This window comes from Capricornis sumatraensis, chromosome 21 (assembly GCF_032405125.1).
Source record: "Capricornis sumatraensis isolate serow.1 chromosome 21, serow.2, whole genome shotgun sequence".
Lineage (NCBI taxonomy): Eukaryota > Metazoa > Chordata > Mammalia > Artiodactyla > Bovidae > Capricornis > Capricornis sumatraensis.
In genome coordinates, this window is record NC_091089.1 from 10,208,849 (window position 1) to 10,236,419 (window position 27,571).

A 27,571-nucleotide genomic window follows, 5' to 3' on the forward strand; every position below is an offset into this window, starting at 1 on the left:
AATATGTTCCTAAAGAACATGTTCCTAAAGAACATATTCAGGGTAGCACAGCTTTTCAGCAGTGATTTCATTTTATTGTTGTTTTTCAGTCACTAAGTCACGTCCAATTCTGTGACCCCATGGGTTGCAGTATGCCAGGGTTCCCTGTCTTTTACTATCTCCCAGAGTTTGCTCAAACTCATGTCCATTGAGTCGGTAATTGATGCCATCCAACAATCTCATCCTCTGCTGCCCTCTTCTTCACCTGCCCTCAATCTTTCCCAACATCAGGGTCTTTTCCAATGAGTCTGCTCTTCATATCACGTGGCCAAAATACTGGTGCTTCAGCTTCAGCTTCAGTCCTTCCTGTGAATCTTCAGGGTTGACTTCCTTCAGGATGGACTGGTTTGATCCCCTTGCAGTCCAAAGGACTCTCAAGAGGCTTCTCCAACACTGTATTTGAGAACATCTTCCAGTAAAGAATCTGCCTGCCAGGAGACGTGGGTTCAATCCCTGGGTTGAGAAGATCCTCTGGAGAAGGAAATGGCAGCCTATACCAGTATTCTTGCCTGGAGAATTCCATGGACAGAGGAGCCTGGCGGGCTACAGTCCATGGGTTGCCAGGAGTCACACATGACTGAGTGACTAACACTTCATTTTATTACTTGGAATTAAATTAAGATCTTCACTGAAAAGAGATATAAGATAACACTGCATCTTCTCTGAGGGAGCTTTTAATTCCCTCCCAAGTTACCATAACATTCCAAATCGATGGATACCCTTGAACTGACCATTTTTTAAAATTTATTTTTAATTGGAGATAACTGCTTTACAATTCTGTGTTGGTTTCTACCATCCTGTTTTTATTCTAAAAGTTCTCTCATAATTTAAGCCTCTGTTTAAAGACAGATCAAGCAGGTTTTACCCAGTAGCTCTCGCTAAAGAGGATAAACTTTCAATGATCCTTTGACTTCTTTCTATTTAAAAAGACAACGCTGTTTATATTATTTATATTTTTTAGGCTGTCTTTGGTAACTTTAAGAAAAATCACTCTTTGGTATTTATTTTCTCTGTTTTTATAGTTCTTATCAATAAATGTACAAAATATATACTTTAAGTAAATTCATAATAATGCCTCCGCTGCATTTAAAAAATTCTTTCCTAGGCAGCTGGCTTAGGAAAGAACTAATATAATTAGCATTTTTTGATGGATGGCTCGTGTCAAGACAGAGAGATGAAAATGCTTGCTGCAGTGAGAGAATACACCTGAACATGCACCGCATGCAACAGAACAAAGTGACTGAGGACAGTGAATTAAGTTTCCTTTTTTTGTTTTACACAACCGAAGCATTATTCTTCCTAGTTTTAGAATTTATATCATCATAAACACATTTTTATTGAAAAACCTCCTCTTTATTTCCATGTTGAGTTTTGGCAAGATCTACACCTAGTTGCTCTGGTGAGCACTTCATGGAGCCCCTGCCACTGGAAGAGGAGGAAAGTTACCAGAACAAAACAAGACCCTCACTCCTCACGTCAATATTTAACTCAGGCCACAAACAGCTTCAGATAATTAAGCAAATATATTTTGTATGTCAGCTATGTATGCCAGGAATATATATGCTTGCTGGCAAAAAGAAAAGTAGGGATATGTTTTACAACACTTACTAAAGTGATCTTCTGAAAGAACATTTTAATCTAGACATTGGTGTAATATCCTAGGTACGTAGCGATAGGCTCTTCTTATTTATGGCCTGATGGAGGCAAGCTTTAAAATTTATGTGCAGTTTTTATGCTGGTGAACACAAACAATATTATGATGAAAATTATAAGAAAGTCAAGATTGAATCTCAAATATATTTTGGGGAAAGCTGTCCATGGGGCATTTCTAAGATATACAAGTCATTCTTTTAGATTGTATTTACTCTTTTATATAGAGTTCATGCTTTAGATTCTAAAGTATGTTCATTTGATTACAGCTGTCACTCTCGATGAACTGTCTTACAGGAAATCTTCTGAAGTTTTGACTTTGAGTCCAAGGGAATGAGATAATAAAATCACCATGTTAACTATATTTCAAAAACCAGAACACAGCAATTGTGAAATGTTGGAACTATATGAAGAAATAAATGAATTAAGTATTGTGTGTCTGTGTTAAGACACTTCTGTCATGTCCGACTCTTTGTGACTCTGTGGACCGTAGCTTGCCAAGTTCCTGTGTCCTTGGGATTCCCCATGCAAGAATACTGGAGTGGGTTGCCATGCCTTCCTCCAGAGGATCTTCCTGACCCACGGATCAAACCCATGCCTCTTATGTCTCTTGCATTGGCAGGGGGGTTCTTTACCACTACCGCTACCTGGGAAGCTTGAATTTAAGTATTATGTTCATATAAATATTCTGAAATAGAATTCAGAAACATTTGAACACTAAATACATTTCTTAAAAGTAAAGGTTTAATATTTTCATATTAAGCTTTTATTAATAATTGCAAATAACATGTACACAGGAAATGTGATAAAACAAAATATAAATGTGGCACTCAATGATACATCCAAAAGCAAATGCCAGTATAACTACCACCCAGTCAAAATTTAAAACATAGTTAATTAGCATCCTAGGTGTTTGTCCCTCCCAATTCCTACACCTTCCATGTTACACTATGATTTAACCAGATGTTTACGGCAACAGCATTCTGGGTTGTCTTTAGTTTTTCATGTAATTATGTATCATAAGCACTGTAGGTTAGCTTTCCAGGTGGCGCTCAAGGTAAAGAATCTGTCTGCCAATGCAGGAGATATGAGATGAACGAGAGGTGGGTTCAGTCCCTGGGTTGTGAAGATTCCCCTGGAGGAAGAAATGGCAACCCACTCCAGTATTCTTGCCTGGAGAATCTCACTGATGGAGGAGCTGGGAGGGGTTACATACAGTCCACAGGCTGGCAAAGAGTCGGACACGACTGAGCACAAACATTGTTGGTTAGCACTGATGATTTTCCAATTTCATTCTTTTGCGTTTAGCTTCTGCTTACTCAAAGTGCTATTTTTAATCTATGTAGGCATGTAGACTGTTGGATGCTCATTGTTTCTGAATTATCCTATTTAATTACATAAATTACTTCTCCATTCTAGTGCTGAAGCACATTCAGGTTATTTTCATGTTGTGGTTCTTACCACGTATATAAATACTTGAATCCATGTCTCTTGGTGGACATGTGCAACATTTCTATTGGGTACATAACTAGAAGTGGAATTGCTTGGTTGTGGAGTATGCGTATGTTCCTGGTAAAACAGATGAACTAGTGATTGTACAAATCTCACTCCTACTATAAAGATTAAGGGTTCCAGTTGCTTCACATCCTTACCAATGTTTGGCATTGTCTTTTTTTACTTTAGCCATTACTGAGTGTGTACAGTCTTATCTCATTGAAATCTGAATCTGTAACTCCCAATAACACTGCTGAATGACTGTACTGTTTTTATTGACTATTTGGATATCTTCTTTTGTCTAGTGTTTATTCAAAATACTTGTCTGTTTTTGTACCGAGTTGTCTTTTCCTCATTGCTCTTTTATTATATTGTCTGGATATGAGCACCTTATCAATTATATATGTTGCTACCAATTCTTTCTCACACTATGACTAATTTTCATGCCTTCAATGATCCTCTGATGGACAGTATTAATATTCTTAATTTTAATACGGTCCAAACTATTAATTGTTTTGTTAGTATTTTAGTTTTATTTAAAAAATTATTTCTCCTTTGAGCGCATGAAGATATTGTCTGCTGGTTCTAAACACTATATTAACTTTTTCTCTCATATTTTAAACACATAATTTGTCTGTAATTAATATTATTAGTGTTTATATATGTAAGGTTAGATCAAGTTACTTTTTAGTCCTTATAGTTATCCACTTGACTCAGCACCATTGATTTAAAACACTGACTATTCTCTACTACCTTTGCTATAAAACAAAAATTTATATAATGTGGCACATACAAACCCTGATATCGATTTTTGTTTTATAGCAAAGATAGTAGTAGAGAATACTGGAGAATGGTCACTGTTTTAAATAAATGGTGCTGAGTCAACTGGATAACTATAAGGAAAAGATGGGCTTGATAAAGGACAGAAATGGTATGGACCTAACAGAAGCAGAAGATATTAAGAAGAGGTGGCAAGAATACATGGAAGAACTGTACAAAAAAGATCTTCACGACCCAGATAATCATGATGATGTGATCACTAATCTAGAGCCAGACATCCTGGAATATGAAGTCAAGTGGGCCTTAGAAAGCATCACTACGAACAAAGCTAGTGGAGGTGATGGAATTCCAGTGGAGCTGTTTCAAATCCTGAAAGATGATGCTGTGAAAGTGCTGCACTCAATATGCCAGCAAATTGGGAAAACTCAGCAGTGGCCACAGGACTGGAAAAGGTCAGTTTTCATTCCAATCTCAAAGAAAGGCAATGCCAAAGAATGCTCAAACTACCACACAATTGCACTCATCTCACATGCTAGTAAAGTAATGCTCAAAATTCTCCAAGCCAGGCTTCAGCAATACGTGAACTGAACTTCCTGATGTTCAAGCTGGTTTTAGAAAAGGCAGAGGAACCAGAGATCAAATTGCCAACGTCCGCTGGATCATGGAAAAAGCAAGAGAGTTCCAGAAAAACATCTATTTCTGCTTTATTGACTATGCCAAAGCCTTTGACTGTGTGGATCACAATAAACTGTGGAAAATTCTGAGAGAGATGGGAATACCAGACCACCTGACCTGCCTCTTGAGAAATCTGTATGCAGGTCAGGAAGCAACAGTTAGAACTGGACATGGAACAACAGACTGGTTCCAAATAGGAAAAGGAGTCCATCAAGGCTGTATATTGTCACCCTGCTTATTGAATTTCTATGCAGAGTACATCATGGGAAACGCTGGACTGGAAGGAACACAAGCTGGAATCAAGATTGCCGGGAGAAATATCAATAACCTCATATATGCAGATGACATCACCCTTATGGCAGAAAGTGAAGAGGAGCTGAAAAGCCTCTTGATGAAAGTGAAAGAGGAGAGTGAAAAAGTTGGCTCAACATTCAGAAAACGAAGATCATGGCATCCAGTCCCATCACTTCATGGCAAATAGATGGGGAAACAGTGGCAACAGTGTCAGATTTTATTTTTTGGGCTCCAAAATCACCGCAGATGGTGACTGCAGTCATGAAATTAAAAGACGCTTATTCCTTGGAAGAAAAGTTATGACCAACCTAGACAGCATATTCAAAAGCAGAGACATTACTTTGTTGACTAAGGTCTGTCTAGTCAACGCTATGGTTTTTCCTGTGGTCATGTATGGATGTGAGAGTTGGACTGTGAAGAAGGCTGAGCACCAAAGAATTGATGCTTTTGAACCGTGGTGTTGGAGAAGACTCTTCAGAGTCCCTTGGACTGCAAGGAGATCCAACCAGTCCATTCTGAAGGAGATCAACCCTGGGATTTCTTTGGAAGGAATGATGCTGAAGCTGAAACTCCAGTACTTTGGCCACCTCATGCGAAGAGTTGACTCATTGGAAAAGACTCTGATGCTGGGAGGGATTGGGGGCAGGAGGAGAAAGGGATGACCGAGGATGAGATGGCTGGATGGCATCACGGACTTGATGGAAATGAGTCTGAGTGAACTCCGGGAGATGGTGATGAACAGGGAGGCCTGGCGTGCTGCGATTCATGGGGTCGCAAAGAGTCGGACACGACTGAGCGACTGAACTGACTGACTGTTGTGTCTTCCAATGGGCAAACATGTATTCCTCTGCTAATGCTATACTGCTAAAAATAATTTAACTTTATAATATGTCTAATTATCTGATAGGACTTGCCTTCTCAGCTTGTTCTTCAAGAATGAATTGGAAAATTCATACAACTTTTCCATTTTCATTTCCAGATATCTTTTAGAATCAGCTTTTAAAGTTTCACGTCTTTACTTATTTCATTTATCTTTATACAATATTTCATTTCTAATCCTCTGTCTGTGAATAGTTTCCTTTGGCATGACATCTATCTTTCTGCATATTTATATTTCCTTTGGCAAAAGGTCTGCTATCTGAGTTGGTCTGTATGAAACATTTTAATTTTGCATTTATTCTTGAATAATTTTTTTCCAAGAGTAGAATTCTGAGTGACAGTTATTTCTCTTTAGTACTTCATAGGTATCATTCCACTTTTTTCTGGCTTTCATAATTTCTGTTGAGCTGTTAGCTATAAATTACACTGTAACCTCAGAAAGTAACCTATTTCTTTCTAAAGGCAGTGCTCTTTTTATTTATCCATCTTAGGTTTAGTAGAAATTCTTCACTCTATAAAAAAAAAATTATTTTTATTTTTGAAAATTCTAGGCCATTATATCCTCAAATGTTGCACGTGTCCGATTTTTCCTGCTCCCTTACTCTAGAACTCCAATAAAGTAAAGGATCTGCCTGGTAATGCAGGGTGATATGGGTTTGAGCCCTGGTCTGGGAGGATTCCACATGCTGCGGAGCAACTAAGCCCATGTGCCACAGCTATTGAGCCTGTGCTCTAGAACCTGGGAGCCATACCTCCTGAATCCCCTGTACCCTAGGACCTGTGCTCCCAACAAGAGGCCGCCGCAATGAGAAGCTGGAGCACCACAGCTAGAGAGGAGCCAGTGCAGCAGTGAAGACCCGGTCCAGCCCCCAAAAAATAAAGTAAGTAAAATTATAAATAAAACATGGAATAAAGGCTTTAGCATTAAGAGAAGTAATTTGCTGCATTAGGAGAGTGCTGGAAGGCTTGGGTCACAATGAAGGAGTTACCTGTAGAGAGGGATGGGGAAGGGAAAAACGCATGCTGCATGGAAATTGCCCATTTTTCTCAGTTTTCAGACAGCTGCTGCGTGCTCCTACTCCAAGAGTACTTACTTCAAGAGTATCTACTCTTTTTCTCTCTTTATGTAAGCAGATATATCTGTATCTATTTATCTATCAAGAGATCATTCATAAGTATAACACCATAACATCTTGTGAAGCCAGTAGCTACTATGCTTAAAAATGCAAGTCAGATGATAAAGTACATAAATACCACCAATAAAGTCTTCTGTTTGCTAACTCAAGGTTCCATGCTTAATCTTTAAAGCATGTTTTGTTCATGAGAATTAATGTTAATGTAAACCACTCATCACCCACATGGAGCCTAGATGTTGATTACATTTTGCTTTCAACAATTTAGTTCTATTCTTTGCTCTTCCAAGACTATATAATTACTAAGGTCCAGGATATAGTAAACCATTATTTTGTACTCCCTATGTCTTAGCACTTTAGGTTTTGAGCAGACTCCAGTTTTCGTTTTTGTCAGAGTCTAGTATGTTGATGTACCACTCTGGATGGTTATCCTGGTTCTCTTTGCCAGTACTGACCCAGGTCAATGCTATCTTTGATCTCATTAAAAATTAGAGGTAAATAGAGCACTAGTGCACTGGAGATGAAGTAAGTGTCCATACTGAATACTGCTGAACTTATTTGACAGGTGGAACTCGTGGCTACTATAAAACACCAGGCAAGTTATCCTCTGTTTATGAGAAGTAAAGGTGTTAATGGGCTTCCCAGGTGGCGCCAGTGTAAAGAACCCCCTGACAATGCAGGAGACAGAGGAGACATGGGTTTGATCGACGATCCCCTGGAGGAGGGCATGGCAACCCACTCCAGTATTCTTGCCTGGAGAATCTCATGGGCAGAGGACCCTAGCAGGCTACAGTCCCTGAGGTTGCAAAGGATTGGACATGACTGAAGCGAGTTAGCATGCATGCACAAGGCCATTAGTACAATGAAAAGTGATTACTCACCCTATGAGCATGCCATAAGACATGTTTCCTTTTTTAAAACTAAATAGGGGCCTCATCATAGTAGTGGAGAAACAATTTCTGTAACAATTTAAAAATCTTGTTCTTTCCAAACCCTGCCTCAGTTCCTTCCTTGATAAAATGTGCTCTATTGTTGCTCCCAATTCACAGAAGAGTTCCTGCTTTCTGAATAGTGACTCAAATGACTCAACACTTCCTCTGGCTGCGTGGAAACTGCCTGCTTCCCTCAGCTGTCACACAGCTGCTGTGTACTCTTCCTTCCCTTCCATCCACTGCAGACCACTTCAAATGCACCAACATGCAAATCTACTCCTCATGTTTCCAAGGCTTCATGTGGACCCCTCAGGTTCCTTTGTCTTCATTCCCATCTCCTGGGGTGACAAGGATTCTGCAACTTCCTACTGATTGTAAATACATTCCTGCTGATTGTAAACTGTAAAGAAAGAATTACATTTCTCAATGGAATAAACCTTAAAATATAATACTGTATTAACTATATCTTTATTTTCTGTGTTCTGATGCTTTGATTGTTGTTATCCAGTCTTTAAGTCATACTTGACTCTTTGCAACCCCATGGACTGCAGCACTCCAGGCTTCCCTGTCCTTCACTATCTTCTGGATTTGCTCAAATTCATGTCCATTGAGTCAATGATGCTAGTGAACCATCTCATCCTCTGTCGCCCCCTTTTCCTTTTGCCTTCAGTCTTTCCCAGCATCAGGGTCTTTTCCAATGAGTTGGCTCTTTGCATCAGGTGGCCAAAGTATTGGAGCTTCAGCTTTAGCATCAGTCCTTCCAATGAATATTCAGGACTGATTTCCTTTAGGATTGACTGGTTTGATCTTGCTGTCCAAGGGATTCTCAAGAGTTTTCTCCAGCACCACAATTTGAAAGCATCAATTCTTCAGTGCTCAGCCTTCTTTATCATCCATACATGACTACTGGGAAAATCATAGCTTTGACTATATGGACCTTTGTGGGCAAAGTGATGTTTCTCCTTTTTAATATACTGTCTAGGTTTTTCATAACTTTCCTTTCAAAGAGCAAAGGTCTTTTAATTTCATGAGTGCAGTCATGATCCATAGTGATTCTGGAGCCCAACAAAATAAAACATTTAGGGTTTTGCAAACCCTAGAGGGACAGCCCCTCCCAGGGTTGGCTGATTCCTAGAGATAGCAAACCACCTGTAAGGACACTTCTCAAATGCAAACCAACCAACCCAGAGTCCACATCCCCAACCACCTTCTCTATGGGGCTCTCACACCTGAGCCACTACTCACAGATTCAGGGTCTTTACCAATGAGTCAGTTCTTTGCATCAGGTAGCCAGAGGATTGCAGTTTCAGCTTCAGCATCAGTCCTTCCAATGAACACCCAGGACTGATTTCCTTTAGGATGAACTGGATGGATCTCCTTGCAAGTCCAAGGGACTCTCAAGAGTCTTCTCAAACACCACAGTTCAAAAGCATCAGTTCTTCGGCACTCAGCTTTCTTTATGGTCCAACTCTCACATCCATACGACTACTGGAAAAATCATAGCCTTGACTAGATGGACCTTTGTTGGCAAAGTAATGTCTCTGCTTTTTAATAAGCTGTCTAGGTTGGTCATAACTTTTCTTCTAAGGAGTAAGAGTCTTTTAATTTCATGGCTGCAGTCACCATCTGCAGTGATTTTGGAGCCCAAAAAAATAAAGTCTGTCACCGTTTTCACTCTTTCCCCATCTATTTACCATGAAGTGGTGGGACCTGATGCCATGATCTTAGTTTTCTGAATGTTGAGCTTTAAGCCAAATTTTTCACTCTCCTCTTTCACTTTCATCAAGAGGCTCTTTAGTTCTTCTTCACCTTTTGCCATAAGGGTGGCATCATCTGCATATCTGAGGTTATTGATATTTCTTGGGAACTGTCAGTGACCAATTATCTTTTCAGTGGCATTCATCTGATCCGTAGGCCTCACCATGCTCTGTTGTGCTTAGTCACTCAGTCTAGACCGATTCTTTGTGACCCTATGGACTGTAGCCCACCAAGCTCCCCTGTCCATGGAATTTTCCAGGCAAGATACTCGAGTGGGTTGCCAAGTCCTCTTCTGGGGGATCTTCCCAACCCAGGGATCAAACCCAGGTCTTCCGGAATGCAGGTGGATTCTTTACCATCTGAGCCAGCAGGGAAGCCCAAGAATATTGGTGTGGTTAGCCTATCCCTTCTGCATGGGAGCTTCCCAACCCAGGGATTGAACCGAGGTCTCCTGCATTGCAGGAGGATTCTTTACCAACTGAGCTATCTGTGAAGCCCAGGCCTCACCATACTTAGATATTAATAAAACCCACTAAAATGATTACCCACATACTCTAATTCTTTTGTTTATGAGAACTTCTTGGGCACAATATGAAATATATATTTCCCATTTTTCCTATCATTTTTATAAAATATTTATTTTTTAAAGCTTATGTTTTATTCACAGAGAAATATATTTTTAAATGTGTTGTAACAAATACTTCTGCATATTATTGTTTGTATTTCAAAAGTTTTTTGTCATAAGATATTGTATTGCATGGGACTCCCCAGGTGGTGCTAGTGATAAAGAACCCACCTGCCAATTCAGGAGACATAAGAGATGCGGTTTCGATCCCTGGGTTGGGAAGATCTTCTGGAGGAGGGCATGGCAACCTCTCCAGTATTCTTGCCTGAAGAATCCCAAGGACAGGGGAGCCTGGCAGGCTACAGTCTGTAGGGTTGTAAAGAGTTGGACTTGACTGAAGCGACTGAGCATGTGTGCACTGTATTTTTTATATAGGGTTTCAAATTTAGTAATATGTCTATATTTGGAGTACAGAAATTCATGGAATCAAATGAATCAGGCTCTGACTGTGATGCAGAAAGTGTGAGAGAATTTTCCTTAAAAGCAGAGCTCACTGGTATATGTGAAACAAGAAACTACAATATGTTTAAACTTCTGAAACTGGTATATAGATAAAAGAGCTGTAGTATATTCACACCAACTCCACTCTTGGGTATATATTCACAGAAACATGTGGTCCGAAAGGATACATGTACCCCAATGTTCATTGCAGCACTTTTTAAATAGCCAAGGCATGGAAGCAATCTAATTGGCCATTGACAGGGGAATGGATAAAGAAGATGTGCTTTATATATATATGTATAATGGAATATTATTGAGTCATTAAAAAGAATGAAGGGCTTCCCAGGTGGCTCAGGGGTAAAGAATACACCTGCCAGTGCAGGAGACGTGGGTTTGATCCCTGGGTCATGAAAAGCCCCTGGAGAAGGAGATGGAAATCACTCCAGTACTCTTGCTTGGGAAATCTCACAGACAGAGGAGCCTGGCAGGCTACAGACCATGGGGCCACAAAAGAGTCAGACGCGACTGAGCGACTGAACCACAACAAAGATGGAATAGTGCCATCTGCAGCAACATGGATGGACCTAGAGACTATCATACTGAGTGAAGTCAGACAGAGAAGGCGAAATATTGTATGATATAGCTTTTATGTGGAATCTAAAAAGAAATGGTAGAAATGAACTTATTTACAAAGCAGACTCATAGGCTTAGAGAACAAACCTACAGTTATGGGGAGAGGAGAGGGATAGTCAGGGAGTTTGGAATGAATATGAACACTCTGCTATATTTAAAATGGATAATGAACAAGGACCTACTCTATAGCACATGTAAAACTGCTCAATGTTGTGTGGCAGCCTGGATGGGAGGGGAGTTTGGGGGAGAATGGATACATGTGCTTGTATAGCTGAGTCCCTTGGCTGTCCACCTGAAATATCACAACTTGTTAATTGGCTATTCCCCAATATAAAATAAAAATTAAGGAAAAAAGGAATAGACTCCTGTATATGAAGCACTATGTGCATGTGTTAATTGCTCAGCTATGTTTGACTCTTTGTGACCCCAAGGACTGTAGCCTGCCAGACTCCTCTGTCCATGGGATTCTCCAGGCAAGAATACTGGGGTGGGTAGCTGTTCCCTTCTCCAGGGGATCTTCCAGATCCAGGGATCGAACCCGGGTCTCCCACATTGCAGGCAGATTCTTTCCTATCTGAGCCACTAGGGAAGTCCATATTCACAAATAAAGTAGCAAATTCCAGCAGAATTATGAATGGCTTATCTTCTGACTCTTGCTGAGTGAATCAGTTTCTGCAGACTGTCTTAATAGCAGTACAGTGAATGCAAACATAGTCACCTGAGAATGCATAAGTAGAGCGGGTTCAGAGTGGTAACAGGGAAACAAATAGACAGTAAGTGGGGACTTCCAATGCTTACAGGGCCCATCTGACTTGTTTGAAACACAATCCCTTGACAGAGCAATGGGGAGTGAGTCGTTCAAATGTAACATTAGAGAGAGGCTTTTATTTCAAAGGCTGTAAAATTGGAAGAATTCATTCATCTGCAGAGCCTAATGTCAAAAGTTGTGCTTCTCATTCCTTACCAGCCCTGTGGTTAACAATGCACTTGACTGACAGTTCTGCCATGCAGAACAGGGTGTGCGTGTGTGCGTGTGTGTTGCGGGGTGGGGGCAAACTGACGCCTCGGCTTGAAAAGCTGTCAGTCCCCATGCTGTCTTGTCTGTTAGCATGGGTGCACAGCAAGCTGGGGTCCAACTCCTAATTTCTCTTTTAAAACAGAAAACTCTGGTGTCTGTTAAGTTCAGATAGTGCCTTAAAAATTTTGAAGACACAATTGATCTAATTAATAATAACTGGGGCTCCTGTATACTGCATAGCATTTAATGCTAAAAATGACCCTATGGCCTCAGCAAAATTCATCTCCAGTTTTCAGATGAGAATCTGACATTTAAAGGAGTTGACGCACAAGAGAATTTTAATCCAGAATTGATTGCCTGAGATTTCATATTCTAGTCTAAACCACTTCCTTATATGAACTTAATGTGAGAAATTTATAATGCCACAGTGCCAAAGTTGGTCAGAGAAAAAGGTTTTTTCAGTCTAATGTTTTTTCCTAGGGAACAAGTTTTCCAAATTACATTGATCACAACAAATATAACAAATAGAAATAAATATACAGAATGAATTTGTGGCAAGATTTGATTTATGCACATACATATTATTCATATCCAATCTTTCTTGATTCATATACCCTTGGAATAATTCTGTGAGCCAATGAAAACATAATTCAACTTACTTAAGTTCTTTACATGTTGACAAATATACTCATCATGTTTTAGAGAATGTCACTGTATTCATAAAATATTTATTACATAAAAATATTGCTAAATATTTAATAATCAAGATGAATTGCCCTTCAAAATCTCCTTCTCAGCTCTTTTTATCTAACGAGGGTGGTATATTGGTATTCACGTCTATTTGAAACATGTTTTTTATTTTTCTTCTGACGCATGTATGTGCTCAGTCATGTTGGACTCTTTGTGACCCCATGGACTGTAGCCTGCCAGGCTCCTCTCTCCATGGGATTCTCCTCCAGGCAAGAATACTGGAGTGGGTTGCCATTTCCTTCTTCAGGGAATCTTCTCGACCCAGGGATCAAACCTACGTCTTTTGCATTGGCAGGTGGGTTCTTTATCTCTAGCACCACCTAGGAAGCCATATATATTGCTAAACATATGTACATTTAGGGATTGATCATTTATAAGAAGTATTAATGGATCATAATGTCTTTCTGAATGTATATGATTTATTCCCTGTCAACCATCTTTGAGCATATTGGGGATGAGCCAATCCAAAGGGTCAGACCATCAAGAGATTTTACTGAACATAAAATCTTACCCCAACCAAGAGGCACAGCCAAGGCAAGAGAAGTGGTCGAGCCACTCTGCACCACTGAGAGCAGCTCCTCAGGACCTCCCCCCACTGCTCATGTGCACAGTCTGCTTCAGACTACATGAGTTCTCGGAGTGATGCGTACGGCAGGCACACCCAACAGGGGTAGGAAAGATGTAGCTTTATTTCCTTCCCCAAATATGTAGTTTAGGTGGTATTTAGCCTAGGGTGCACTGACTCAAGCCCACTGGTTGTAGGACTGCTGACCACAGGCAGTCTTAAACCAGGAGCATCCTGCTAAAAGCATTCTACAAATATCCTTTGTCTATTTACTAGCAGGGCTGTAAGCATGTTTGGGGTTTCCCAGGCAGTGCTGGTGGTAAAGAATCCTCCTGCTGATGCAAGAGATGTAAGAGACAGGGGGTTTGATCCGTGGGTTGGGAAGATGCCCTGGAGAAGGGAATGGCAACCCACTACAGTATTCGTACCTGGAGAATCCCATGGACAGAGGAGCCTGGTGGGCTACAATGGGGTCACAAAGAGTCAGACACGACTGAAGTGATTCAGCATGCATGCACACACAGTAACCAAGTATACAAGACTAGACTGGACCACTTGCTTTCTTTCTGTCCCCTGGACGTTCCTTCAGTGTTACTCAGGAGAGAAATGGATCCCAGACCAGGAGCTTTATTGACTCCTCTCTCCACAGTCTGATACATTGTTGAACCTGTAATTTTTTAAAAATCATTTTTCTTGGACCCTTGTCTCCTGCATTAGCAGGTGAATTCTTTACCGCTAAACACTAGGGGCAAGCCCAAAAATATTTATGAATTTTAGATTTCATTAGAGTCATGGGCTTCCCCAGAAGGCTTGGTGGTTAAGAATCTGCCTGCCAATACAGGTGACGTGGGTTTGATCCCCGAGTCAGGAATACCCTCTGGAGAAGGAAACGGCTACCCACTCCAGTATTCTTGCCTGGAGAATTCCATGGACAGAGGGGCCTGACTGGCTACAGTCCACGGGGTTGCAAAGAGTTGGGCACAACTGAGCACAATCCATATTTCTGCTTTTTGTTTCTTTGTCAGTCTTTCCTTGAACCAGGTAACACATTCTAGGGATAGACTGTGAACTAGGTATACTGTATATCCCTTCAAAGAGTAAGGGACTCAGTGACATTTTTTGTGTAAGAAAGAGTAACAGACACATTTTAGTCTACATAACCTAACATGTAAGGTATTTTGAAATTTCTAAGTTAAAATTTTAGTAAATGTAGGATCCTGTGGCTTCATATATAAATTGATGTTACACATTCTTCTGTTTCAGAGTTCTAAGAGATTTTTTTTTTTTAAGTTCATGAGTGGTTTATTTGACTTGATTTTTTTTTAGATAGATATGCTTTATTTATCAAGATACATATGCCTTATTTGGTCTTCCCAGGTGGCACTAGTGTAAAAGAACCCGGCTGCCAATGCAGGAGACATAAGAGACTCAGGTTCAATCCCTGGGTTGGGAAGATCCCCTGAAGAAGGAAATGGCAACCCACTCCAGTATTCTTGGCTGGAGAATCCCCATGGAAAGAGGAGCCTGACAGGCTACAGTCCATGGGGAGCAAAGAGTCGGACACAACTGAGCGACTGTTTATTTACATTTATGCTTTATTTATCTTTTTGCTGCACTGCACATGGGATCTTGGTTCCCTTACCAGGGATGGAACTGTGCCCTCTGCAGTGGAAGCACAGAGCCTTACTACTGGACCACCAGGGAAGTCAGAGACTGTATGCTTAGGAAGACTGACTTCTCGTGCAATTTAACAAGTTTTAGGAGGGAAGAGCTTGGGGAGAGTTTGACATTTTGGAGGGACTGGATCAGGATGTGTCAGGTCGGAAAGAGACAGGGACAGCAAAACAGATGCGAAAGTGGAGAATATCCACTGAAGAGAAGGGAGAGAAAGGAGAGAAAGGGGAGAGGTGTGGGGAGGGAAGGAGGGAGGGGAGGGGAGAAGCCAGCGGTGCAGAGGGAACCTTCTGTGAACGCGGAGAGGCAGGCGGAGTCCCACACCGCGGAGAGTGTAATAATGAAAGGACGACGCAGGAACGGGCTTCCTTTCTGCCAAATTCACCCTCACTTCACGAAACAGCAATATGTCACGGGCAACTGAGACACCAAAGGAATGAAAATAATACTCTTTCTTCATCTCTGTTAACTCTTCCCGTGATTTGCGGCGCAGCTTATCTGTCAGATTTTGTTGTAATAGGATCTAAGTGAAGAAAACACCAGACAGTTGGAAATAATAACTGAGGTTTTGTTCTCACTTGTCTGCCTCCCGAAGTGGCGGAACTGTCGCTATTATCTCTGCTGTCTCACTAGAGTCGAAAAGGCCTGCCTTAGAGACTTCTTGCTCCCTGCTTGACTAGAGTGAGCCAGAGCCGCAGAAGCGGAGCCGGGCTTCGGGTCTTGCAGGCGACACTGCCCTGCTGGCCAGGGATGGCCGCTGCCCTCGCTCAGCCCGCAGACTCTGATGGCAGAGCCCCGGCTCGCGGCTAGAAGCAGCCTCTCCTCTGAAAGGGCTCCGGGGGCAGCAGGAGGCTGACAGGCCGTGCGGGACTCTGTCATCCGGGTTCAGTCTACGGGATAGAGGATCTGTGTGGGTCACTGTGGGAGCATCCAGGTCAAACGACTGTGTGTGCGAGAGAGAGGGAGAGAGAGGGAGAGAGAGAGGGAGAGAGAGAGAGAGGGGGAGAGAGAGAGAGAGAGAGAGAGCGCGAGCGAGCTGTGGAGGGTGGGTTAGCAGGAGGGCAGTTGCAGAAGTGAAAGTGAGCCGATCGCAGGGGGAACAGAATGACAGGCGCCCAGGAAGCGTGCTGGAAGGAGGGGCGCCCCTGAGCAGCGCTCAGCTCCTTGAGGAGCCCGAGAACGTGCCAAGGAGGAGGCGCACAGCAGAGGAGGGCTGCGGCCGTCCAGGGGAGCCCCGCGGCCCCCAGTACGGCCACTCTGAGAGCAGGACACGAGCGACGGCAGAAGCGGGGTCTGAAGCGGACGGGCCCGAGCTGGAGCGCCGCCCGGCTCGCGCGTGGGGCCGCGGAGACCCGACGGGCGGGAGGCGGGCCGCGCGCAGGAGAGCGGCAGAGGCGCGGCTGATGGTAACAGGCCGCAGCGTGCTCGCGGGCGTCCTCCCTTCCTGCTGCGCTGGGTTCACTCGCTCTCTGCAAACAACTGTATCCCACCGTCTCCTGCATCAAGTCTGGGACTACCTTTCTCCAGCCTCACAGTCAGTTACCTTGCTTTCTATTTGACCAAGAAAAGAGACATGATCAGAAGACCACTTCCACACGCCTCTATCCGATCCTCAAATGCCTGCCTCCCCTTATTCCTCCATTATATCAGCCTCCATTACACTTTCCTGTTTAAAAGGATTTTTTTTTACATGTAGCCACTGACTTGTTCACTAGATCTTGTTTCCTCTCAACTCAAAGATACTGATTAGTGATGTTTCCCTCTTTCTTCTGTTTTATTATTTTTTTCCTCTTCATAGTATGACTCCCATGTGCATGCAGATTTTTTTAAAATATAGCTTGCCTTCAAAACAATTTAACGTCACATTCTTTTACAGCTACTTCTGTTTCTGTTATCTTCACAATAAAATTTCTTGAGACGTTGTCCTTGCTGACTCCACTTTCTCTCCTCATTTTCTTTGGAATCCATCCCGATCTTCTTTCCCCACGACTCCACTGAAATAGGTCTTTCCAAGTCTACCAGTGGCCTCTGATTTGCAAAATCAACATGACACTTCTCAAGCTTCACCTTACTCATCCTGTCTGCAGCACTTAACACGGTTAATATTATCTACTTCTTGAGGCACTTTTGTTTCCAGAGTAAGTAATAGATGTTTGTATCTTCTCTTCTCAAAAGCGAGGCATCCAGGTATATAACTTAAAAGCTATCTACTTGCTGGGGATTCTTTCCTGATATACAGACACATACATACAGCCACTTTCTGAAATTCCCCCTGGAAGTCCACAAGGTATCTCCAACTTACCAAGTCAAAAAACAAACAAGACTCAGGCTCACTTGTCATGGATTATTATGTTATCTTTTACATGAATAGAAAGAAAATCTAAGTAAAATAAGGTAGCCAAGGAATTTATAAAACCTTTGCACATACTGAGTCCAACTCTTCTGAATCAACTCAGAATTATCAATGTACTTTGGTTTTCTTTTTTTCACAAAATATTATTCTATTTGTCATCAGCAAGTTAGTGATACACATTTCTTCATTAAAGAGTATGCTGATTTTGACTTTTAAAATTTTCTTCTGAACCCCTGACACCTACTTTACAAGTTTTATGCTGCCTGGTGGATGTTTTGTCTACCAGATGGTGCTCACAGTTTTGTTTTTCTCAAATGGCCCTAATGGTTTCTTGAGTGAAACGCTGGAGAGCTGACATGGTACTGAAATATAATTAAACTCAAGAAGTAAAGCACCCACATTACACATAGGTTCAAGAGAAGGGATGAAAACTCTGGCATCCATGACTAAGGCTGTGAACCTGCGACAATGGCAACTGTATCACTTCCGCCCCCTGCTGGCCACCATCGGATGATGCCATTCAGTGTAAGCTGCATTAGTAGCAGGGGCTTCCCAGGTGGCTCAAGGGTAGAGAACTTGCCTGGCAATGCAGGAACCGCAGGAGAGGCGGGTTCGATCCCTGGGTTGGGAAGATCCCCGGTGAAGGAAATGGCAACCTACTCCAGTATTCTTTCCTGGGAAGTCCCATTGACAGAGGAGCCTGGCGGGCTACAATACATAGGGTTGCAAAGAGTCAGACATGACTGAGCAGGCCATGAGCACACCGTGAGCACACATGGAATTCTCCAGGCAAGAATACTTGAGTGGGTAGCCAGTCCCTGCTGTAGGGGATCTTCTCGACCCAGGGATAGAACCTGGGGTCTCCTGAATTGCTGGCAGATTCTTTACTGTCCAAACCACCAGAGAAGCCCAGTAGTAACTACATATATCTCAATTCCAGACATGTGAAAATAAGTGCATCTTTTGAATGAAGGAATCAATAAGCAATAAAAGAATGGTCCAACTGTTCTAAAGAAGCCAGCCTGCATCTCCTGTGAGATGAGAGTCTCATTGGTGGATGTGGAGACGTGCCACCATCCAAGGAGATCAAACTGGAACTTCTCATTGATTTTTCTTCCTCTTGATTCCAGCAATCATTCCTTGATTGAATGACTGTTACTAAAGTTTAGGAACTTTCGAAGGAGAATTAAAAAACCTAAAAGGAAGGCCAAACCTGTCATTGGAATCCCTATAGACCAATTAATGAAAAGCAATTCACACTAAAGCATGTGTGGGTTCAATAAAAATGTACTGAACTTTAAAGTTAATGGAGCAAAAACTAAGATCAGAGCCTCCATTTCTTGATAAGAACAGTTTCCTAAGTCATTTAATTAATGCTTTATCCTAGGGGGAAAAAATTAGTCCCAGTGTTGTAGCGGCAAGAGATTTAGCAAATTAAACACACACACAGAAGACGCCAGCATCCTCAAAGACTTTGTCTTAGCTTTACTTCTCTGGAATTAAAGAAAAGCTTATATAGACATGTGAATTTTAAAATCACATATATCCTTGATGCAAATTTTCCAGAAGGAGACCTTTCTTCCCTATCCTCTAATAGTTAAAACTCAGTTGAATATGATAACTTAATCTTTTTGTGACATCGAAAATCCCATTAATTTTCTAAGGTGCCTCCAATCATTTATCAAATACCATGATGTTTTAGAGAAACAGAGAAGAGTAACACATACTCCCTGTTTTTAGTGAGCTCATAGGGTTCTTGGAGAAACCGATGGACCAATGGTTATAATATTAAGTAGGAGTTGTAATAAAAGATTTAGTGAGTAGGTATTGAAATCACAAAAAGGTTGTGGATTAGGAAAATAAACCACACATTCCATAGGGTCGCAAAGAGTCGGACACAGCAGAAGCAACTTAGCACAGATGCTCTCACAGGCTGTGTAAGTAAAAACAAAAAAATAAAGCTTCAAATAATAACTTCAAACCTCAATGCCTTAACACAACAAATGTTTACTCCTCATTCAAGCTATGTGTTATGCATCTCTGGGCAAATCACCAGGGCAAAGTGGATTCAGAAACTGAGGTGGCTGAGATCCCATGGTTAAGGCATCTCAACACTAGACCATTTCAGCTGTACAGTGGGTAAAAGGGATGGGTGACCCCATGGACTGCAGCACACCAGGCTTCCCTGTTCTTCACTATCTCCTGGAGTTTGCTTACACCCATGTCCACTGAGTTGATTCTATTCAACCATCTCATCTTGTCCCCTTCTCCTCCTGCCTTCAATCTTTCTGGTATCAGGGTCTTTTCCAATGAGTCAGCTCTTCACATCAGGTGGCCAAAGTATTGGAGCTTCAGCATCAGTCCTTCCAATGTACATTCAGGGAATGATGTCTCACGTGGCCCCACCTAATTGCAAGGGCAAAGGTAAATACAGGGGAGGAGGTGGAAATTAAAAGATGCTTGCTCCTTGGAAGAAAAGTTATGACCAACCTAGATAGCATATTAAAAATAAGAGACATTACTTTGTTAACAAAGGTCTGTCTAGTCAAAGCTATTGCTTTTCCAGTAGTCATGTATGGATGTGAGAGTCAGACCATAAAGAAGGCTGAGAGCCAAAGAATTGACACTTTCAAACTGTAGTACTGGAGAAGACTCTTGAGAGTCCCTTGGACTGAAAGCAGATCAAACTAGTTTATCTTAAAGGAAATCAATCCTGAATATTCGTTGGAAGGACTGATGCTGGAGCTGCAACGCCAATGCTTTGGTCACCTGATGCAAAGAGCTGACTCAATGGAAAAGACCCCAATTTTGGGAAAATTTGAGGGCAGGAGGAAAAATGAGTGACAAAGGATGAGATGGTTGGACGGCATCATCAACTCAATGGACATGAATCTAAGCAAACTTTGGGAGATAGTGAAGGACAAAGGGGGCTGCTGTGCTGCAGTCCATGGGGCTGCAAAGAGTCGGACACAGTTTAGCGACTGAACAACAACAAACAGTAATATTGGAGACTGTACACTTAATCTCTTCTTTTTCTTGTGGCTGTTTAAACTTACTCTTGTCACTTAAGACTTCCTTAACTTTATCTCTTACTCTTTTGTGACTCAACATACTTATCTTTCCAGTGTTGCAGGGTTTTAATTTTTTTCAAATCCCTTTCATCTTTGCTTGCAAGTTCTCAGATTATTCCCGAGATCCTGTCTTTGTAGTATCTGGACAGCCAACAAACATTTTGTTTTCTAACTTCTTCCCCTTGATACTGTTGGGAAACACAATTAAAAAGAAAATCTTCCAATCTAGAAATCCTCTCCACAAAAGTAATAAAGAAAGAAAACACCCTTGTTATTGTTTTCACATTAAACCAGAATATGATACACATTTCAGGCAATCTGCTGAGAGATGGCAAAGACAAAAAGACATCTCACCCTTTTTATAGTTAAAAGCAGACAGAAGGCGCTATGTACATGTTCTCAAGATAAACGACACTGGTCTCAAGGGATGAGAGGGCTTCACAGCACCATTTTCCAGACAGAGTTCATTCTCGATTCACCTGGTAACTGTAGTGACAACCCAGACTAGCTAACTGGTTTTATCTAGAGGAAAAACAAACTTTTCACACCTTTATGAGAGCAGGGGGTTTTGCAATGTGGAGTCAAGTATCAATGCAGTTAGGTTCCTCCCCTCCCACAGCAACTGGGGGTTAGGGGCGTTCTCTTCTTTGATGTTTAACTTTCAAAGATGTGGCTCCAGAGTCCCTGAAATAAAGGCACTCCTGGTTCTTAAAGCTGACAAAAGCCCATTTTGTTTTCAAAAGGGTTTATATACATTTCAAAGAGAGAAATCTTAGGGCTTCCCTGGTGGCTCAGACAGTAGGAGAGACCCGGGTTTGATCCCTAGGTTGGGAAGATCCCCTGGAGAAAGAAATGATAACTCCAGTATTCTTGCGTGTGAAACCCCATGGACAGAGGAGCCTGGAGGGCTGCAGTCCATGGGATCGCAGAGTCCAACATGACTGAGTGACTAATACCACTTCAAAGAGGGGAGAAAGTACTAACAATTTTGTTGTGGTGGATTCATGTCAATGTATGGCAAAACCAATACAGTATTGTAAAGTAAAATAAAGTAAAAATAAAAATTAAAAAAAATAAAGTAAATGTTCTAAGAAAAAGGGAGGGGAGAGCAATCTTTCCCTAATTTTTAACAGAGAATGAAGCCTCTTAATTTTTAGGTTTTTTAAAAATGTTTTTGAGGAACTGCCATACTGCTTTCCATAGGGGCTCTACAAACCTTAAATCCCCACCAATAGTGCCCAAGGTTTCCGAGTTTTCTACAACCACACCAACACATTGCTATTGTTGTGGTTATTATTATTGTGATTGTAGCCCTCCTATTTGTGTGAGGAGGCATCTCATCATAGTTTTAATTTGCATTTTACTGAAAGTTTCTTATAGGTGCTTTTAGGACTTTCTTTTCAGGTGCTATTGTCTGTCTGCATATCTTCTTTGGAGAAATGCCTACTTAAGTCATTCGTGCATTTTTTTTTGTGTGTGTGTGTTGTTTGTTTTTTGTTGTTATGAACTTTTTGAAGTTCTCTCTATACTCCAGACGTTAACCCTTTATCAGATATGACTCGTAAATATTTTCTCCTGTTTTACGAGTTGCCTCTTTACTCCACTGATATTGTCTTTTGATGCACAAATTCCTTAAATTGTTAATAAGTTCCAACTTGTCTGTTTTTTCCTTTGTTGCCTTTTTGTGTCATATTCAAGAAATCACTGCCCAATCCGAAGCTGTAAAGTTCTGCTCTATATTTTCCTAGAGGAGTTTTATAGTTTCAGATGTTAAATGTAGGTCTTCGATTTGTTTTGACTTAATGTTTGTGATACACAGTAGTGATGGGCCAACTTCATCCTTTTGCATGTGGATATACAGTTTTTCCAGTTATCTGTTGAAAGACTTTCACCATTGAATTTTAGCAGCCTTGCCAAAAATCATTTGAGCATATATGTGAATCTCTTTCCTTTTTTAAAATTTATTTTTAAATTAAAACATTTCCACCTAACAGCATTCACTCTTTGCACTAGACAGTTCTCTGGGGTTTGACAGACGTATAGAATGACGTATCCACCACCACCATCAGGATAAATATCAGTTCCGCCATCGCCCTGACATTGCCCTTCTGTCGTTTCCTCATCCGGTCGTTCCCCTCCTTCCGCACAGCAACCCCTCCACAGCAATCACTGGTCTCCCTCCTGACCTTATAGCTCTATCCTCCATGTGCGTGGCATCATAGTGTACGCTGTTTGCTGGATCTGGCCTCTCACTTAGAACAAGGCATCTTTGATGCACTCATTGTGTATGTCATTCACTCCTTTTTGATGCTGAGTAGCTCTCTATAGGAGAAGGTGATGGCACCCTACTCCAGTACTCTTGCCTGGAAAATCCCACAGACAGAAGAGCCTGGTAGGCTGCAGTCCATGGGGTTGCAAAGAGTCGGACATGACTGAGCGACTTCCCTTTCACTTTTCACTTTCGTGCATTGGAGAAGGAAATGGCAACCCACTCCAGTATTCTTGCCTGGAGAATCCCAGGGACGGGGGAGCCTGGTGGGCTGCCGTCTATGGGGTCACACAGAGTCGGACACGACTGAAGTGACTTAGCAGCAGCAGCAGCAGCTCTCTATAGATTTATCATAGTTTGTTTACCCATTCAGTGAAGGATACTTAGTTTGTCCAGTTTTGGTCAATGAAGAATAAAATGGCAACATTCATGTACAGGTTTTGGTATGCGCATCTATTTTTATCTTTTGTGAGATAATACCAAGAAGTAGGAACCCGGATCAGATCTTCAGGCAATGCTGAGGTTTCTTTTAAAAACTTCAAAGTTTCTTTTCAAATCACTGTAGCACGCTACATTCCCACCAAAACCGTATGTGTTCCATCTGCTGTGCATCCTGTCTGCATTTGGTATTGTCAGATTTTCCTTTTTAAACTTTAGCCACTATAATAGCTATGCAGTTGTATCTCATCATAGTTTTAATTTGCATTCCCCTAATGAATAATTGGAGAAGGAACTGGTAACCCACCCCAGTGGTTTTGCCTGGAGAATCCCAAGGACAGAGGAGTCTGGTGGGCTAGAGTCCATGGGGTCGCAAAAAATCAGACACAACAGAGCGACTAACATGCACACGCAGTGAAAAATTAGGTCCGGCATCTTTTAGTGTGATTATTGATCAGTCATATGTCTTTTTTGGTGAAGTGTCTGCTTATATTTTTTGCCTGTTTTTAAAGCTGGGTTTCATTTTTTCTTATTTTTGACTTGGAAATTCTTTATATATTTTGGATACAAGTGCATTGTCTAATATGTGACTTCTGAATATCTTCTCTAGATCGGTGTCTGGACTTTCAGTCCCTTAAAAGTGTCTCTGGCAGAGACAAGTTTTTAATTTTGATGCAGTCCAATTTATCTTTTGTGGGGAGGGTAATCATGCTTTGGTATTCTATTTAAAAACTCTCTGCCTTACCTTTTATTATAACTGAGTGGTCATACATAACAGGAGGAGGGTTTCTCTCTGCATGACTGATGGAAAAGCTTTTTAAGGACTGAACAAGCCTCTGTGACATCAGGGAACCCTTGATTATAGCACACAGAGCATTTGCTTCCATTCACCATCTTCCTGTGGGAATTGTACTGCTTTTTATTTCCAATTATTAAAAATCTGTAACCAGATTGTTCCCAGGTTTCTCAACAGAGACAATACTATCAGAGTTAGTAAGACATATATTTTAAGCACCAATTGTTATATGAAGTGTTTTGCTGAATAGGGAGGTTATGTTTTGAACAATAATTTTATAAAAATTGATTTGGAGATTGTTTAATCTTGTTCTGCAGGCCTTTGAGCTCATCCTGACTTTTGCTTACAATACTTATAAGTTTCATGAAGTGAAAAAGCCCCATCAGCAAATTTAAAAAGTGGTTTTATCTTCTACAGGGTAAAACTGCACACTATCATGACTCCTGTGACGTCCTCTGCAGGTCTGGATATCTTGTTTTGATTTTTTGATTAAATAAGCTTGCGTGGTAAACCAGGTTGCTTTTCACTTTTAAAGTGCTCTTTTATGGTTAACTAGAAGGCAATGGCACCCTACTCCAGTACTCTTGCCTGGAAAATACCAGGCACAGAGGAGCCTGGTAGGCTGCAGTCCATGGAGTCGCAAAGAATCGGACACGACTGAGTGATTTCACTTTCACTTTTCACTTTCATGCATTGGAGAAGGAAATGGCAACCCACTCTAGTGTTCTTGCCTGGAGAATCCCAGGGACGGTGGAGTCTGGTGGGCTGCCATCCATGGAGTCACACAGAGTCGGGCATGACTGAAGCGACTTGGCAGCAGCAGCATCACCACCAGCAGCAGCAGCAATTACTCTAAGCAGTCAGGAGGCTGTGACTTCCTCTCCCAGGCCATGCCCTCTGAGTGAGGGCAGGTCCCAGTGAAAGCTCCCTGGTCCTCCTCTCCTGTCCTCACCCGCATGGGTGTATGAGTACGACTGTCGGGATGCGAGAGGTGTGTTCCTCCAGGAAGAATGATCTTGCTCCATTTCTACCATTCATGCTTATATTTTATTGGTACAGTAGAATTTAAAATGCATTTTTAAGAAAGCTCGTCAGTAGGGAGCCCAGAGCCTGGGCTCTACAAGAGAAGCCCTTGCAGTAACCTGGTGCACTGCCGCTGAGGGTGTCCCCGCTCACCGCAACCAGAGAAAACGCAGGCAGCAACAAAGACCCGGCGCGGCCAAGCACATAAGCAAAGTTGTACAAGGCCTGTCAGTAGAAAAAAGGCTAGTTTGACACCCAGTTTTATCACTTTCCAGTACATGCAGTAGTACAAGTAAACGGCTAGAAACTGCCTCCAAATGCTGTGCTCTGTGCAGAGAGGCACAAAATAAAACACAGAAGATGGAGCTCTTGAGCTCAAGGTCTACTGTGCTGACACCACAAAACTGACCTGCCAGGTTCTCCTTTAAACTGTCCCATGTCATCACCCATGCCCCTCCCACACCCCTTCTCCCAGTCCTGACTCGGGGAACTGGGTCGAACATGGACAAAACCTTCTGCTCTTGGTTACCTTTAATAGGAGTGAGATCTTTTGGAGTTTACAAAATAGATGCACAGAACAATGGTCAACATTCCAAGGGCAAGGGACACCCAAAATGCAGAGAAGGAAGAACACACAAATGAACAGTACCCACAAGGACAAACCTCTAAACATAAAGAAACAGAGGAGAAAAGAAAAAAAAAATTAACAAGATATCCAAGTCCTCTCTTAAAATAGAAACATCTAAATCATCTTTTTAATGCCTGCAGTTATGGGGTCAAGAACGCTCTTTGCACCATTAGAGGGTGTGTGAATTGAAACTGCTTTGAAAGCAATTTGCTATACTGTGAAGAACCTACGGCTTTTGACCCAGGAATTCTGCTTTAAAAAGGCTCTGCTAAAAAAATAATCAGATATTTGCACATCTTTTCACAGATGGTCAGTGTGGCTTTATTTATAATAGTTCATTTTGGGAACACCCTAATGTTAAATTGATGACAGTACAGCCATATGTTCAGATACCATATGGTCACAAAAATCTTGACTTGATACGACTTTATAGAAGACTACTTCTCAATATAATATTAAATGAAAATACGTTGATTTTAAAATACATTGGAAGGAAGTACAGCAAAATATTAAAAGCCATTTTCTCAAGATGCAGAAATAGTAAGTGATTTTAAGCTTTTCTTTCCAACTACTCCCTCAAAAGCCTGGCTTGACTTTTAAAATCAGACGATATAAAGTATTTTTTAAAAAATATTCATTTATTTCTTTGGCTGTGTCGGGTCTTAGCTGCCTCACCCAGGATCTTTGGTTATAGCATGCTGGCTCTCTATCTGGCGCATGCAGTTGCGGCAAGCAGGCTCAGTTGCCCATGACATGTGAGATCTTCGTTCCCCGACCAGGCATCGAACCTGCACCCCCAGCCTGGCACAGAGGATTCTTAACCACCTGGTGGGGCTAGTGGTAAAGAACCCGCCTGCCAGTGCAGGAGACAAGAGTCGTGGGTTCAATCCCTGAGTCGGGAAGATCCTCTGGAGGAGGGCATTGCAATCCTCTCCAGTATTCTTGCCTGGAGAATCCCATGGACACAGGAACTTGGCAGGTTACAGTCCATAGAGTCGCAAAAAGTTGGACACCACTGAAGCGACTTAGCATGCAGACCACTAAGGAAGTCCCGATGTCAAGTATTAAAACATCTCAATACTAAGGAAAAAGGGAGACCTACAAGGAAAACGTAAAAAGTGCAAGGCCTGCCTCAGGTTACAAGAACAGACTTCTGCCCTTACTGTACCTACCTAGGAATCAAGGCCTGCTGTCGCACACAGCTTCAAGGACCACCCACAAAGCTCCATCCAGAAATGCTCACAGCTCTCTCCCCTTCCTCGGGCACATTCCTCCCAGGGGAAGTGTTTTGTTGTAAAAGTGACAAATGCTCACTGTCAAACCTCAAACAGTGTAAAAGTATATAAAATAAGAAGAGTAAATACCCTCCTGCTTTCCCCCCACTTTTTTTTTTCCACGTTAAAAGCACTGAGGGATAATTTGCATGGAACGATGTGCACTGATACCGAGTAAACAGCTCCACGGCTCTCGACAAATGTCAGGATACAGGGCACGGTCACGCCCCCCACAGGTCCTGTGTGTTCCCTGGAGTCCATTCTCTCCCGACCCGAGGCAACCATTCATTTGCTTTCTGTCGCTATAAATCAATTTTGTCTGTTGCAGGGTTTCTTACCAATGTTACAACGACATTTTGGAGATTCATCCGTGCTGTGT

General features: G+C 41.8%; 1 protein-coding gene across 1 annotated transcript in view; it reads right to left on the reverse strand.

Moving 5' to 3' along the window:
* The window catches only part of DOK6 (docking protein 6), a 395,605-nt gene that overhangs the window by 116,516 nt on the left and 251,518 nt on the right, over nucleotides 1-27,571 (reverse strand). The gene's annotated exons all lie outside the window — the stretch shown is intronic.